Source organism: Dasypus novemcinctus, chromosome 13 (genome assembly GCF_030445035.2).
Source record: "Dasypus novemcinctus isolate mDasNov1 chromosome 13, mDasNov1.1.hap2, whole genome shotgun sequence".
NCBI lineage: Eukaryota > Metazoa > Chordata > Mammalia > Cingulata > Dasypodidae > Dasypus > Dasypus novemcinctus.
In genome coordinates, this window is record NC_080685.1 from 82645551 (window position 1) to 82659253 (window position 13703).

General features: G+C 36.6%; 1 pseudogene; it reads left to right on the plus strand.

Moving 5' to 3' along the window:
* The first annotated feature begins 551 nt into the window (after window positions 1–551).
* Window positions 552–13703, plus strand: part of LOC101433580 (protein CUSTOS pseudogene) — a 29305-nt pseudogene continuing 16153 nt past the window's right edge.

The following is a 13703-nucleotide window of genomic DNA, read 5'->3' on the forward strand; positions in this document are numbered from 1 at the left end:
TTAATCAGGGTTGAGCAGTAGAGGTGATAAGAACTAATAATACCTAAGGGATATTTGGAAGGTAGAACTAGAAGATGCCGTCAGGGCAATGGAAGATCAGGAGTTAAGTTTCAGATACCTATGAGCCATTCACATGGAGATGTCAAGTAAGCAGGCTGTAAGCAATAGTTAAGATGGAATAAATATATTTGTGTGTCTGCTGGTAGAAAGGGTAGTAGAGATGACTAACAGTGATGACAAGAAGAGGATTGCTGGAGTGATTTTCTCTAGTAGGTGAGAGGGGATGGAATCTGGTTCCCAAATAAACACAGTGTATTCACAACATCAGAAAAAGGCAGCGTGTATGGCACAGATTCCGATGGGTTGGTAAATGTGATAATAGGAGCTCATGGACAGCCTCTACTGATTGCTTCAATTTTCTCATTTACAGAGGAAGCAAGGTGAGCAGCTGAACAAGAGGCTAGGTGAGGAAGTGTTAGAGGTTTGAGGAAAAGGAAGATATGAAACGGTCTAGGAAAGCGAGAGTACGTGGACTAGGGAAAGATAGTGAAATGGCCTGTCCACCTTGGGGGCTGCTTGAAGGTTATGGTCGTGAAGTTAAACAGGGTCCAGCTTGTATCCAGCCACATTCAGCTGAGCAGTTGCAGGCATGGGTTAAGCAGGAGCTGGAGTTTTGCCAAGTGAGTAAGACAAAGTGAAAGAGGGTCCGGGGAGCGAAAGGTCTAACCAAGGGAACAATTATCATGATGGACTAGGAAAGCTAAGCTGAAAAGGAGAAAAGTGATAACATGAGAGACCAAGAGACCTGGAGAAGGTAGTGGAATCAATGGTTTCAGGTTCCCTGGGCCAGCAGATACTTTTTGGGGTCAAGGTACCAGAAGAAGGGAACTGTGTGAGAAGATGGAGGCCCGAGTACAATTCTTAAAATGGAGATGTTAGCTCCTGAGTTCTCAGATCCAATTTACAGAAAGGCATGTGGCTAATGGGTAAAATCCATGAATTAATATGAGTTTTAAATAAATTGTTAAAGTGTCCCCGTGACTGTGACTACTATTTTTTACTATTTCCACAAATGGAAGGCAGTCTAATAAAAATGTTAGGCATGCTTGGAAGTTTTTACTAATAAAACCAAATGCCTGCAAGCAACTTGAAGAGGCCCGGCTCCAGATTATCTCACATTCTCCCACATTCTAAATACCTCGGAAAAGAAAATGCCTCCACTGAGCTGAGGCAGTCATTTGCTTTGGAACTGGTTATCAGGGTGTGGTAGATTGACTCGTGAAGCCCCACAAAGACATGTACAAGTTGTAACCTCCGGTCCTGTGGGCATAAACTCGTTTGTAAATAGGACCTATTTGGATGAGGCCAAACTGAATCAGGATGGGGCTTAATCCAATATGGCTGAAGTCCTTATAAGCAGAGGACATTTGGATCCAATCAGGAGAAGCCAGAGAAGGAGAGAGAGACTGCCATGTGATGAGGGCAAAGACGCATCTACAAGCAAGGCACACCAAGGATTGCTGGCTAGCCAGCACCAAAATGCTGCAGATGCTGGGAGAGAGCACAGACTGGCCGTGCCTTGATGTGGGACATCTAACCTCCAAAATAGTGAGGTAACATTCCTGATGTTTAAGCTCACCCACTCACAGCAGCACTGGCAAACTAAGAGATTTTGTAGAACACTTTTATTGATTTAAAAGTCTTTATACTTTTTTCTCCCCTCCTTTAGGGATGAGAGAAAAGAGCAGGTTATTATCATCTGTTTAATAAACCTTTTTACACTGGAACGCATTTTTCAGTCAGGGATTGGTGTGCACAGAGTGTCACATGAAAGTTTTCATCAGACAGTTACTGAATAGGAGGAGGAAGAGGCAGGGGGTCAAGAAAGACCCTCCCACAGCAAAAGACAAAGAGTTCCTTATAGTGCACCGAGACGGAAATGTCTCACGCACCTATATTACCAAGAAATGTGACTTTCATGTACTTCTTGTGCATTTACAACCATGGTGTGAAATCTCAATCAGGAAAATTTTGAGCCCCACACCATCTAAAAAAAAAAAAAAAAGACTTGGATAATCAAAACTCTGTGCCAATATATATTTTCAAATAATCCATATTATATCTAAGGTTGGAACTGCCTCCTTGCTGATTCTTTACTTTTGGCTCTGATTTTACTTGGAATTCTCTGGTTGCCTGCTCCTAAACACAATCCTCCTTTCTGGTTTTGCAGAGATTTGGAGTAGGATAGCTTGTTAGGGGACTTTTAAAATATTGAACCAACTGATTTAGGGATGCGTAAGGGAAGATTGTCCTGAAGAGAAACTCTATTATTATAAGACCTTTTTAGGGTTTTTGAGCCTTGGGTCTTTTGGCAGGTCAATGTGCTAAATCATTTAAAAACTATGGAAGTCAGATAGAAGGTCTTTTTCTGTTCTTTTTATTATTTAAAACTTGGAAGTAGGTACACCAGACAGACTGACCAGAAATCAAAGAGAAGGGAAAAACAACTGCTTCTTAAGTATTGTTGCTAGAATCTGCTGTTGGTTGTATGTTTCTGGTTATGATAAAAGGTAAGTACATAGTTTTAAGAGGAAAGAATTTTTAATAAAGGTACCTAAAAGTCCCAAATTCAAGAGAGAAGTGAGATCAAACACTGATTATTTCAAACTTGCTTCATTTGCTCCCACAATAGACATTTAGAGAGACATTTTCAAATAGATATAACTGCAAAAGATTACCAAGCAGCAGCTAGAAAGCAGAAATATGTTATTTCCCACATTGTGGGAAGAGGGTGGGACATGATTAGATATCTGAAAGTGGAAGGTCAGAAGAATGATGATGGACTAATTTGTAGAACTCGCTCAAACTAGCTTAAGGGAAAATGGGGCCAGAGAAAATGATGCAGCTAAAATTGAGGGACTAGAAAAAAGAAGGAATGATATTGGAAACCAGGTAGTGTTTCTTTTTCCCTCCCCTCTTCTCATCAACACTGCATGGACTTTTGCCTCTGCTTCTCTCTTCACTTTTACTTCCTGTCTCTCTCTCTGCATTTGAGTTTTTGCTTCTTTGCTGTGAATGTGACTAACATGGTTGCACCACAGCTCTTGTACGTGCATGTACTAAGATCAAGGAGCAGAGTGGTTGACTGACTGGCCTCTCTCACAATTTCCAATAACTGGGAGAGAGGTTCTGACAGGCCTGGTTGTGGCCAGGGACACTCAGGGAGGTGGGGTCATACGGTACAAACCAGAAGGCCGAATTTCATTCCTGTGGATGGGGGATGAGGGTGTGTGACAGAAGTTCCCCGACAGGACTGTGAGTTGGGGTAATTCCCCAGGAATGATGACTATAGAAGGCTTTATAGCACTCAGCTGATTTAAATAGGACCTTGGCAGGGTTTGCACAGCGATCCATTTCTTTTGCACAACTCTAATCTGATTTATGTGTGTATGTATATATGTATATATTAGAGAAGTTATAGGTTTACAGAAAAATCATTTATAACATACAGAGTTCTTATATACACCCCTTAAATATATAGTTTTCCCTAGTGTTAATACTTTGTGTTAATGGGGTGCCTTTTTATAATTGCTGAAACAATATTATTATAATTGTACTGTTATAATAAAGTTCATAGTTTATATTAGGAATCACTGCTTGTGTTGTACAGTCTTATGTTTTTAAAAAATTTTTTACTCTAGTACAACCTAAAATTTCCCCTTTTAACCACATTCAAATATATAATTCTGGTATTAATTACATTCAAAATGTTGTCCTACCATCACCACCATACATCACTAGCCAAAACTTTTCCATCACTTCAAACAGAAATTTTGTACACATAAAGCATAAACTCCCCATTCCCTATACCCATCCCTTCCCCTGGTAAGGTGTATTCTAGTTTCTCAATCTGTGAATTTGCTTATTCTAATTATCTCATATCAGTGAGACCAGATAATACTTATTCCTTTTGTGTCTGTCATTTTTCACTCAGCAAGATGTCTTCAAGATTCATCTATGGTGTTGCATGTATCAGAAATTCATTTCTTTTTATGGCCAAATAATATTCCATAGCATACTGTTTTAGTTTGCCAAAGGACTTTCAAAGCAAAGTATCTTTTAAATTGGGAATTTTATTTGAGGTTAAAAAAAAAAAAGCTTATGGTTCTGAGGCCGTGAAATGTCCGTATCAAGGCACCATCAGAGATGCTTTCTCACCAAAATCAGCTACTGTGATCCTGGTGTCCTGCCACGTGGCAATCAGGCATATGGCAGGGTGCATCTCCTCAGCCTTAAGCTGAACCGCTTGGCGGTCTCATTCCATGGCTCTGTGCTCTGGTGATTCCAGACTCCTGGACCTTTCTTGGCCTCTTGCAACTTCTCTGCCTTTCTGCAGCTGTAAACGAACCTGAAGTCCTCTCTCTCTCTCCTTTTACCTTTCTCTCACATGACAGGATCAAAATGGCAGTTTCCTTTCTCTGTGTCTCCAATTATTTAAGACCCAACCAGAGGGTGGAGACCCAACCTAAGTCATACCTCACTGATGTAGTCCATTCAAAAGGGCCCCACACCCACAGGAATGGATTAGTTCGAGAACGCAATCTTTTTCTTTTTGGGATTCATAAAAGAACTTCAACCTGTCAATTATGTATACCATGTTTTGTTTATCCATTCATAGGTTAATAGACACTTGGCTTGTTTCTATCTTTTGGCAATTGTGAGTAACGCCACTATGAACATTGGTGTAGAAATAGCTGTTTGAGTCTGTGCTTTGAATTCCTTTGGATATTTACATAGAAGTGGGTTTGCTGGGTAATATGGTAATTCTAAACTTAACTTTCTAAGAAATTGCTATACTGTTTTCCACCTTGGCTGTACTATATTACATTCCCACCAATAAAGTGAGCATTTCTATTTCTCTATATATTCTCCAACACTTGTGTTTTTCTGGTTGTTTTTTTTAAGTAGCCATTCTAGAGGGTGTGCATTGTGGTTTTGATTTGCAATTTCCCTAGTCTTTTCATGTGCTTTTTGTCCATTTGTTTATCTTTTTGGGGATGTGTCTATTTAAATCTTTTTCCATTTATAAATTGCAACTTTTTCTTGTTGAATTGTAGAATTTGTTTATATAATCTGGAAAATAAACCTTGATTGGATTTGTGATTCCCAAATATTTTCTACCACTCTGTAGGTTGTCTTTTTATTTTGATGTGCAAAAGTCTTTTTTTTTTTCAAATTTTGTCATATTTATCTATTTTTTTCTTTTGTTGCTTGTACTTTTGGTTTAAAGTCCAAGAAATCATTGTCTAACACAGGCTCTAAAGATGCTTCCCTAACTTTTAGAAGTTTTATAGTTTTGGTTCTAATAATTGGGTCTTTCATCCATTTTGAGTTAATTTTGTATAAAGTATGAAGTAGGGATCTTCCTTCATATTTTTATATATTGTGGTGGTTGGAAGCTACATGTACGCCAGAAAAATATGTTCTTAAATTTAATTCATCCCTGTGGGTGTGAACCCATTGTAAGTAGGAACCTGCTGATGAGGTACTTTAGTTAATGTGTAACCCACCTCAATAATGATTGTTCTCAATCCTTTACTGGAGTCCTTCATCTGGAACCCAGAAAAGAAAGAGAGGCCAGGAGATGCCGTGGTGTGTATCCCCAGTCTTTAGTCATCTATATTAAGTTATCTACAAGTAGGGAAAGTTTTACGTCTTCATTTCCAATTTGGATGCCTTTTATTTCTTTTTCTTGCATAATTGCTCTAGATAGAACCTCTAGTATAGTGTTGAATAATAGTGGTGTCAGTGGGCATTCTTGCTTTGTTCCTGATCTTAGAGGGAAAGCTTTCAGTCTTTCGCCATGAGTATGATGTTGTGGGTTTTTCAAATCAAAGCATTGCTTTGATTTGGATTTTCTTTTAGCCTCAGAACTATAAGCTAAGAAATTCCCATTGTTTAAACCAACCCATTGCATGGTATTAGTTTGAGCAGTCTAGGAAACTAAAATACATATGGATATCCAGTTTCCCCAGCACCATTTTTTTGGAGAGAGTATTCTTTCCCAATTGAGTGGACATAGCACCTTTGTCAAAAATCAATTGACTACAGATGTGAGAGTTTGTTTTCTGAATGCCCAATTCAATTCCATTGATAAATATATCTATCCTTGTTCCAGTATCATGCTATTTTGACTACTGTATCTTTGTAATATGTGTTAAAATCGGGGAGTTTGTGTTCTCCAAATTCCTTCTTTCGTTTTCAAGATGGTTTTTGCTATGCAGGAAACTTTACCTTTCCATATAAATTTGATGATTGGTTTTTCCATTTCTGCAAAGCAGGCTGTTGAAATTTTTCTTGGGATTATATGGAATTTAAAAATTGTTTTTGGTAGAATTGACATCTTAATAATATTTAGTCTTCCAAACCATGAACATGGAATGCTTTTCCATTTATTTAGGTCTTCCTTTTTTATTTTTTAGCAATGATTTATAGTTTTCTGTGTCTAAGTCCTTTATATTCTTAGTTAATTTTTTTTCTAGGTATGTGATTCTTTCAGTTGCTATTGTAAATGGAATTTTTTTCTTGATATTCTTCTCAGATTGTTTATTACTATTATCAGAAACATTATTGATTTTTTTTTCTTTTTGAAGTTCTGGGGCCAGGGATTGAACCCTGGACCTCATATGTGGGAAGCTGGCACTCACCACTGAGCCACATCAACAAGCCTGAGTTGTTTGTTTGTTTGCTTGTTGTTTGTTTGCTTTTTCTTGCTTTAGGAGGCACTGGGCACCAACCCAGGACTGCCCATGTAGGAATCAGGTATTTAATGGCTTGAGCCATATTCATTCCCAATTACACTACTGATTTTTGCATGTTGATCTTTTACCCTCCCACTTTACTGAATTTATTTATTGATTCTAGGATCTTTGTTGTGGATTTTTCCAGTTTTGATCTATATTGGATCATGTTATCTGCAAGTAAGGAAAGTTTTATTTCTTCCTTTCCAATTCGGATGCCTTTTATTTCTTTTTCTTGCATAATTACTCTGGCTAGAACGTCTAGTACAATGTTGAATAATAGTGGTGTCAGTGGGCATCCTTGCCTTGTTCCTGACCTTAGAGGGAAAGCTTTCAGGCTTTCACCATGAGTATGATGTTAGTTTTGGGTTTTTCATATATGCCCTTTATCATATTGAAGATGGTTCCTTCTATTCCTAGTTTTCTGACTGTTTTTATCAAGAAGGGATGCTGTTTTGTCAAATGCCTTTTCTATAACAATTGAGATGATCATGTGTTTTTTTCCCTTCAATTTATTAAGGTGGTGTGTTATATTAATTGATCTTTTTATGTTGCACCACCTGTGCAGACCTGGAATAAATCCCATTTGATAATGGTGTATAATTTTTTTAATATACTGTGCAAAATCTGTGTTCCTTTTGACATGTTGAGCAATCTCTCTCCTGAGACTAGAGAGGCTTTTGGGATTATTGTATCATAGTTAATTGTTAGTTCACTCTGATTCTTCTTGCCAGTGCACTACCATTCTGCTATTTTTCAAAAGATTTGAGGTGATGTGGTATTTCTGCAAAGAGCTCATTCCTAACAAACAAGCCTCTAGTTGACCTTTTTTGGATCTATCTTTTTCTTTAATGCAATAAATTGAAGTTGTCTGGTATTAGGTAGAGCTCATGTTTCTTTTATATCTGAACACACTGACACTAATTTAGTAAAGATTTATATGAGTGCATTGGTTTCATTGCATTTTAAAATATTTAAAGAATTTGAGGCACAAGGTATTTTCAATAAATTTGTTGTAGGCCCATTTAATAGCACATTTCTATGCTTGGAATGTGAAAAACCATAAAAAATTAATATTTAAGGAAAGATTTCTGAATTTCATAAGTAATGTAGGAAATCTTCACTTAATGTATATCTGTGTATTTCTATATCTATTTGGACTAGTATAGTCCCAAATGTGTGAAATCACATAGACTACTGTGAGTCAATATTGCTTTCTGGGGATTGCAATACTTTATACATCCTCCTTTTGAGATTAAAAGTGGGAGGGGGATTGTCTCTCATTTTTCTTAACAGAATATATGTTTTCATTTATCAGATTTTGGAAACGAAATTTAGGACTCATTTTTCTCGTGCAAGTCTTGCATGTCTTTTTGGCTCATATATTTATCTTTAAAAGACGTTTTTAAAAATTAAATAGTCCATATTTTGAGATGCCACCCTTAAACAAGAAGCAAACTGTGAAATTCTCTCTAATTTTTACATTTAAATACTTGGAAGACATTTAGTTTGTGTGTGCTGGTTGATAAGACTATATTTAAAAGATAAAATGCTAGGTTCCATTATCATTATAACTAACTTGAAAAGCATCTCTTGTTCATGAGTTGCCAGAAGCATCTCCATAAAGACCAAATGGAAAGGCCATCAATATTTATTAGCCAAATTATAATTATAGTTATATGTTAACTTGGTTAACATGGCATGGTAGACTGGACAGTAGCCAAGATCAATAAATATATATATGCATTATTAAAATAATTTTTTCTACCATTGGCCTACTACTAATTTGCAATAGTGGATAATATTTTATAGGGGGAAATGAGTATAACTATGGAAATGGATTTGAAGTAATGTTAGAGTCTATAAATTCTATTTCAGTGAATACAAAGCATAGCTCTAAGGGTTTTCATCTCTGTTTTGTTCCTACTTTGAAGTATAGACATCAGCAACAAACCTAATTTTTTTTTTTAAAGATTTATTTTTTATTTATTTCTCTCCCCTCCCCCCCCCCCCCAGTTGTCTGCTCTCTGTCCATTCACTATGTGCTCCTCTGTGACCACTTCCATCCTTATCGGCGGCACCGGGAATCTGTGTTTCTTTTTGTTGAGTCATCTTGTTGTGTCAGCTCTCCGTGTGTGCAGCGCCGTTCTTGGGCAGGCTGCACTTTCTTTCGCATTGGGCGGCTCTCCTTACTGGGTGCACTCCTTGCGCGTGGGGCTCCCCTACGCGGGGGACACCCTGGTGTGGCACAGGGCACATCAGCATTGTGCATGGCCAGCTCCACATGGGTCAAGGAAGCCCGGGGTTTGAACCGAGGACCTCCCATGTGGTAGGCAGATGCCTTATCCATTGGGCCAAGTCCACTTTCCCAAACCTAATCTTGAAGTTCTCCTTTTTCTATATGTGCAAAAGAGAATGGAATCCAGTGGGTAATATTTCGAGGGAGGGAAATCAACAAACGGCATCATTCGTGTTACACCTTGGTAATTGATATTCAAGACAGAGATATTGTCAGAATAGAGATGCCATGGAGGCAAACAGTGGCCAGTAAGCTGGTTTTCAGAGAACCAGTGGTTTGGTGGGGTAATCAAAGCAAGGGGTTTAGTCCTCTGGTTTGTAAGCAAAGTTTCTTGTTTTTTGCCATGTCTTCCAGAGTTTATTAGGTTCTTAGAGTCTGACTTATACTAACTAAATCCTCAAGACAACAAACAAGAAATTTTATTAAAAGAGACTATTTATTTATTTCCAGAAAATATGCCATTCCAGTGTCCGGGTATTTGTTTCTGCCATTCAGGGATTCTAGTTTTTGGAATGCAGTTACGAAGGACATATTTATAAATGGAATAGTGCTTAGTGATTGTAGAATCAGAGCAAAGGAAATTAGTTTGAATAATATTTCAAACATGCCATGGTAAATCCTGGTGAACCTTTCCTGTTCCACTTGAAGACTTTCATGTTTTTCCCTAAATAACTCTTTTTTAGACAACTCATTTTCATGCCTAGATGGATGGTTTACTTTTTAAACCATATGTATGATTTTACTTCCAGAAATTAATTTTTGCATAGTAATAAGTTTGATCCTGGTTCCTCATACTAATATCAACAGATAACCAAAACTGGACTTTGGAGACCTAGAGGAGAACTTTTGGCAATGTGAAAAAGGCATTTCCTTTGATGCCCTATTTTTTTATTTTTGAACTATTTATAGATACTCTGATTTAAGGTAAAATTTTTTACAAACTTGTAACAGGCTTTATTTCTTCAGGAGTCAAACAAGGCAGCATTTCTAGAGCAGGATACCTTGTTGAAAATATATCACATGGAAGCGGATATGGCTCGATTTATAGAGCGTCTGTCTACCATGTGGAAGACCCAGAGCCTCCTGACCCGTGTGGTGAGCTGGCCCATGTGCAGTGCTGATGCGCGCAAGGAGTGCTGTGCCACGCAGGGGCCCCCCTGCTTAGGGGTGCCCCATGCACAAGGAGTACACCCTGCAAGGAGAGCCGCTCTGTGTGAAAAAAGTGCAGCCCTCCCAGGAGTGGCACCACACACACGGAGAGCTGACGCAGCAAGATGATGCAACAAAACAGAGACACAGATTCCCAGTGCCGCTGGATAATGCAAGCGGAGGCGGAAGAACACACAGCAAATGGACAGAGAGAGCAGACCACGTCGGGGAAGGGGAGAAAAGTAAATATAAATCTTAAAAAAAAAAGAAAAAAATATATATCAGTGCAGTCAAGTGGTCCCAAGCACAGAATTTGAGGGTGAAAAAGATGCTGTTTGGGTGATACCATTTAGGATAATTGCTTATTTATTAAAAATGGTCTTTTCATACTCCAGGAATGGGAGAAAGCTAGAGCATAAGCTTCTGGCTTGTACTGGGTTGCTGCTGAGAACATGCCCCATGAGAGCAGGTAGATTGGCAAGATCACAAGCAAGCAAGGGGTAGGCAGCGAGGCCAGCCTACATCTACTTCCCAGAAGCTCAGGAAACTGGTTTATTGACCCATAACTACCATGATGATGCTCATGTCTCTTCCAATGTAGGAGCACATTTTTGGTCTCACGGTATATGGGGAATCGAGGTCAGTAGCCAAATTCTTCCTGTTCTGAGTTATAGAATGAATAGTGTTGAGCGATATTTCTTACAGTCTTGGGCTGTAAATCCATGAGTTTCTGATATAAAAGCTGAAACCTTAGACCGTTTTTAAAAACAACTTAATTGAAATATAATTCACACACCATACAATTTGTTTATTTAAAGTGTACAATTCAATAGTTTTTAATACACTCACATATATTTGTAACCATCACCACAATTTTTGAATAATTTCATTACCTCAATAAGAAATCCCATACTCTTTAGCTATCACCCACTTATCTTCTCATGCCTCCCCCATCCCTGAGCAACCACTAATCTATTTCTGTCCTATGGATTTGCCTATTTATTCTGTATATTTCATATACATGGAACATACAATATATGGTCTTTTGTGTCTGGTGTCCTGAACTTTAAGCATAATATTTTTAAGATTCATATTGTTTCATTTATCAGTACTTCATTGCTTCATATGACAGAATAATATTTCATTAAATGGTTACACTACATTTGTTTATCCATTCATCAGTTGATGGGTTTTTTTCTTTTGGCTATTATGAATAATGCCTCTATAAACATTCATGTATAAGTTTTTGTGTGGACATAGGTATTCATTTCTCTTGGAGTGGAATTACTGGGTCGTATGGTAACTCTTTTATTTTTTATTTTTTTGTTACTGGGGTCAGGGATTGAACCTGAACATCATAGGGGGGAAGTTAGTGCTCAACTACTTAAGCTACATCTGCTTCCAGTGACTCTATTTTTAATCATTTGACAAACTGTCAGAATGCTTTCAAAGCACCTGCAAGAGTGTATGTTTCCATTATTGAAAGTGAGGTATTGAATTTTCCAACAATTATTGAATTATTTTTCGCTTCATTTTTGTAAGTTTTGCTTTATGTATTTTGGTGCTTTGTTGTTAAGTGATACGTCTTCCTGATATATTGGCTCTTTTATCACTATAAAATGTCTCTGATATTAAAATAACCACTTGAGCTTTCTTGGAGTTTCTGATTACATGATATATCTTTTTCCATCCTTTACTCTCAATTGATAATTGACTTGTATCTTTGATTATAAAGTTTGTCTCTTATAGACAGCATATAGTTGGATCTTTTTTTTAGTCCAGTCTGACATTCTTAGCCTTTTTATTGGATTGTTTAATCCATTCACATCTAATATTATTATGAGATATAATTATATTGATAAAATAGCTGAATTTACACCTGTCACTTTGCTTTTTTTTTTTAACTTATGTCTTTTTGGTTCTTCTCTTCCATCTTTACTGCTTTCTTTTGGATTAAGTGTTTTCTAATGTAGCATTTCTTTCATATTTTCTCATTATATATTTTTGGGTTACTTCCTTTGTGGTTACTCTAATGCTTTCCATATTAATTTATCAGAATCAGTCTCTGATTTATGCTAACTTAATTCCAGTGAGATACAGAAACTTTACTTCTATATATATTTGTTTCCTTCCCATGTTTGTGAAATTAATGTTATACATTTTACATCTCTAAATGTTACAAATCCAACATTACATTGCCATAATTATTACTTTATATGTCATTTAAAGAAACTGAGGAAAGAAGAGGAAAAGTATATATTTATAACTTTTATTATATTTATCTCCTTATTTATCACTTATGGATATCTTCATTTGTTCCTGTGGATTTGAGTTACCATCCGGAATCATTTCCTTAGCACAATACAGCTTTGCTCCCACCTCCTCTTTTGTGTTGCTATTTGAAAATATATTACATTTCTATATCTTCTATACCCAGCAATACATTAGTACATATTATTTTATACAATTGTTTTTAAATCAGCTAAGAAAAGAGAAGAAATAAACATTTCTACTGTCTTTTATAATTATATAATTATTTTGCTTACTATCTCTTCTCTCTCTCTCTCTTTTTTTTTTTTTTGGATTCATATGTTATTTTCTGGAATTACTTGCTTTCAGCCTAAAGAACTTCCTTTAGTATTTCTTGTAAGGTAAGTGTGCTAGCAACATATTCTCTCAGTTTTTCTTTTTCTGGGAAAGTCTTTGTTTTGCCTTCATTTTTGAAAGGTGCTTTCTGAATACATGATTCTAAGTTTTCAATTTTTTTTTCTCTGAGCACATTGAATATGTTATCTCTCTGCCCTCTGGTCTCCCTTGTTTTGCTGAGATGTAAATTGATAATCTTATTGGGGTTCTTTTATTAGTGATGAGTTGTTTCTGTCTTGCTGCTTTCAAATTCTTTCATTGTATTTAGTTTTCTGCAGTTTTAATCTGATGAATCTGTCTGTGGAGCTTTTTGCATTTATCCTACATGGAGTTCTTTGAGCTTCCTGGATGTGTAAGTTACTGTTTTTCAATTTGAAAAGTTTTCAGCCATTATTTCTTTGAAAGTTTTAAAATCTTTCTTCTGACAGTTTAAATCTACCCTTGAGCTTCTCTAATGAATTTTTTTATTTCCGTTAATGTAATTTTCAACTACATAAATTCCATTGGTTTTAAAAAAAATCTTTTCTTTACTGATATTCTTTATTTTTTACAACCTTTTATTATAACTTCCTTTACTTCTTTAATCAGTTTCCTTTAATTCTTTAATCAGCTTCTTTTCATTCTGTGAACATGTTTATAAGGGCTATTTTGAAGTTTTTTCTGATAAATTTGACATCTGGTCCTTCTCACAGGCAGTTTCTGTTGCCTGCTTTTTCCAGTGTATTGGTTATATTTCCCTTTCTTATTTACATGCCTCATCATTTTTTGTTGGAAATTTGACATTTTGGACAATATGCTGTCTCAACTCT